Here is a 3289-nt window from a genome sequence, read left to right as displayed (position 1 = left end):
GGGGGATGGCCATGCCACAACCCCCTCTCCTCCATTCTCCTCTCGGGATCCTGGGCATGCACGCACACGCGCCCAGCGTGAGTTTAAGCCACCAGGTCCAGGACTTGAACTACGGTTGACTACGTGGGAATCCAGCGATATAGCCATTACGCTAACTGCTGGTCCCAGGGTCCTAAACTTGAATAGTAAGGTTGGCTGTGTGGTATCCAGCTGCCTTAACAACTGGGCTGCAGAAATGGTGCAGTGAAAATTTTACTTTCTTTCTTTCTTTTTTTTTTTTTTGGAGAGGTTTTTGCTATAGAGCACGTGTGCTTGCCAGAAAGAGAGAGAGAGACAGAGAGACAGAAAGCAAGAAATAACCCCCCTGGGGGCAGGGGAGGATGGCCCCCGCCACAATCCCTTCTCCTCCATTCTCCTCTCAGGATCTTGGGCACACATGCACACACGCCCGGTGTGAATTTAAGCCACTGGGTCCGGGACTCAAACTATAGTCAACTACATGGGAGTCCAGTGACGTAGCCATTATGCCATCTGCTGGTCCCACCGGCCTCTTTTTGAGAGAGATTTTTCCTAAAGGGAGCAGCTCTCCAGAGAGACAGACAGTGACAGAGAGACAGGAAGCAAGAAATCACCCCCCAGGAGAATGGCCATGCCGTAATCTCTTCTCCTCCACTCTCCTCTCAGGATCTTAGGCACGCACGCACACGTGCCCAGTGTGAGTTTTAAGTCGCCAGATCCCGGAATCAAACTATGGTCGACTATGTGGAAGTCCAACAATGTAACTGCTATGCCATCTGCTGGTTTCAGTAAAAAATTCCTAAGAAAATGTATGATTGGTATAGTAGAATATGAAAGACTAATTTGATTATTCACTGTCTTGTAAATGATTTTGGAACACACAAATACAACCCAAATCTTTAGAAAGGCCAAGTTTTCAGTCTATTTTTATATAAGGTTTAACTTAGCCTTCTCTCTTACATCCTGAAAAAAAAAAAAAAGCAAAAACCTTTACTGAGATAAAAAGATAATTTTTTGTAGAGAGGTTTTTGCTATAGGGTGCGTGCGCTCGCCAGAAAGACGGAGAGAGACAGAAAGCGAGAAATCATCTCCTGGGGGTGATTTCTCACCACGAGTTTAAGCTACTGGGCCACACCATGAGTTTAAGCTACTGGGTCCGGGACTCGAACCATGGCTGACTACATGGGGGTCCAGCAACATAGCCATTATGCTAACTGCTGGTCCCATAAAAAGATAATTCAGTTCTAGAAAAACATGTTTACTTCACTTTTAAAAATAGAGTTATTTGGGACCAGCAGATGGTGTAATGGCTATGTCACTGGATTGCCATGTAGTCGACCGTGGTTCAAGTACCGGACTAGTGGCTTAAAACTCACGCCGGGTGCGTGTGCGTGCGTGCCTGAGATCCCGAGAGGAGAATGGAGGAGAAGGGATTGCTGCATGGCCATCCCCCCTGGGGGGTGATTTTTCGCTTTCGTCTCTCTGTGTCTGTCTGTCTTTCTGGTGAGCGCACACACTCTATAGCAAAAAAAAGAAAAGAAAAGAAAAAAACTCTCCAAAAAAAAGAACAAAAATGAGTAAATACAAGAATAAATAAATAAATGAATACCTTCATCTTTCAGCACAAAGATACATGAACTTACCACCTAGCCTATCTCTTGAATGTGGGAACATGTGTTTGTTCACAGCCAATAGAACGCAGCCTGCCCAGAGCCGAGAGAGCACATAGCGTTGTTCTATGCAAAATTCATTAAGTCAATTTCCTATATAAGACTATTTTGGTGCTTTCAAACTTTTGTTATTATAAATAAAGCTGTAATAAGTAACCCTGGCCATATATTTTTTCCATCTCTGTACACACATTTATAGTTTTCATGTTTTAGTTTTTCTATAGGGGGAGTGAAAGCACAAAATTCCCCCACGGAGCATGGACAGGCAGTCCCTTTTCCTCCAGTCTCCCCGAGCCACCAAGGTGCGGGACTGGGACCATACAATAGGCATGCGGCTATCCAGCTGCCTTACCACCATGCCACCAGCTGGTCCTACTTTATTATCATTATTTTAGGTTTTGGTCACAGGGCACATGTATTAGTCAGAGAGGAGAGAGACAGAGATAAAAAGCAAGGCATGATTTTCTATTCTTTCTTTCTTTTTTTTAAAATAACTATTTTATTTTATTTATTTATTTACTTATTTTAATGTGACCAAGAGGGACAGAGCATGAGAGAGAGAGAGAGAGAAAGCTGCCAGGTCCAGGACTTGAACCATGGTCAGCCATGTGGGAATCCAGCACCCTTAACCACCATGCCACCTGCTGGCCCATGATTTTCAAGCTCCAGGTCCGGACTTGAACCACAGTCAGCCATGTGAGAGTCCAGCACCCCAGTCACCATGCCATCTGCTGGCCCCTAATTTATTAACTTTTTAAGGATTATTTTCAATTTTATTTTATTTATTATTATTATTTAATTTGACCAGAGAGAGAGAGAAAAGTGAGAAAACAAGGCACCAGGTCTGGGACTTGAACTGTGTCTGCCATGTAGGAGTCCAGCACTTTAAACACCATACCACTTGCTGGCCCCATTTCTTAATTAAAATTAAACAAAATTTTTTAGAGATTTTTACTGTAGGGTGTGTGTGCTTGCTGAAGAGACAGAGAGAGACAGGGATAAATCACCCCCCCACACACACACACACATGGGGTATGGCCATGCTACAATCCCTTTTCCTCCATTCTCCTCTTGGGATTTTGGGCACGCATGCACACACCCTGGTGTGAGTTTTTTAAACTGCCAGATCCAGGACTCAAACTGTGGTTGACTACATGAGAGTCCAGCAATGTAACCATTATACTATTTGCTGGTCCCCCCATTTATTAATTTTTTAAAAGTCCACTTATTTTGGTTTTTCTCATGAGAGAGACAGGTGTTCTCGACAGGGCGTTATGGCTCTAGCCAGCCGGATCACAGGCACACACACGTGCACCTGGCGCGTTTCCGGTCGGCCCGAGACCTGACTGAGGTGTTGCATGGCTCTAGCATTGCAGAGCAGCGCCCTACTGCCTGCACCACCAGAGCCGGACCCCCAGCGCTTCCTTACTTTGGAGTACCTCTCTCTGTTTTCTAGCCATTGGTTCCCCTGCTGGCCTTTGAAACCACATGGGAATTAAAGTCTGGGCTTTATCATGACCTACAAAAACCCTCGGCAGTGCTTCCCAATCTTCCGCATGATGGCACACAGATTATCATTCTAGAGGGCTGGCAGGTGGTGG

The sequence above is a fragment of the Tupaia chinensis genome, unplaced genomic scaffold (assembly GCF_000334495.1).
Source record: "Tupaia chinensis unplaced genomic scaffold, TupChi_1.0 Scaffold000574_1, whole genome shotgun sequence".
Classification (NCBI taxonomy): domain Eukaryota; kingdom Metazoa; phylum Chordata; class Mammalia; order Scandentia; family Tupaiidae; genus Tupaia; species Tupaia belangeri.
This window is presented reverse-complemented; position numbering follows the sequence as displayed.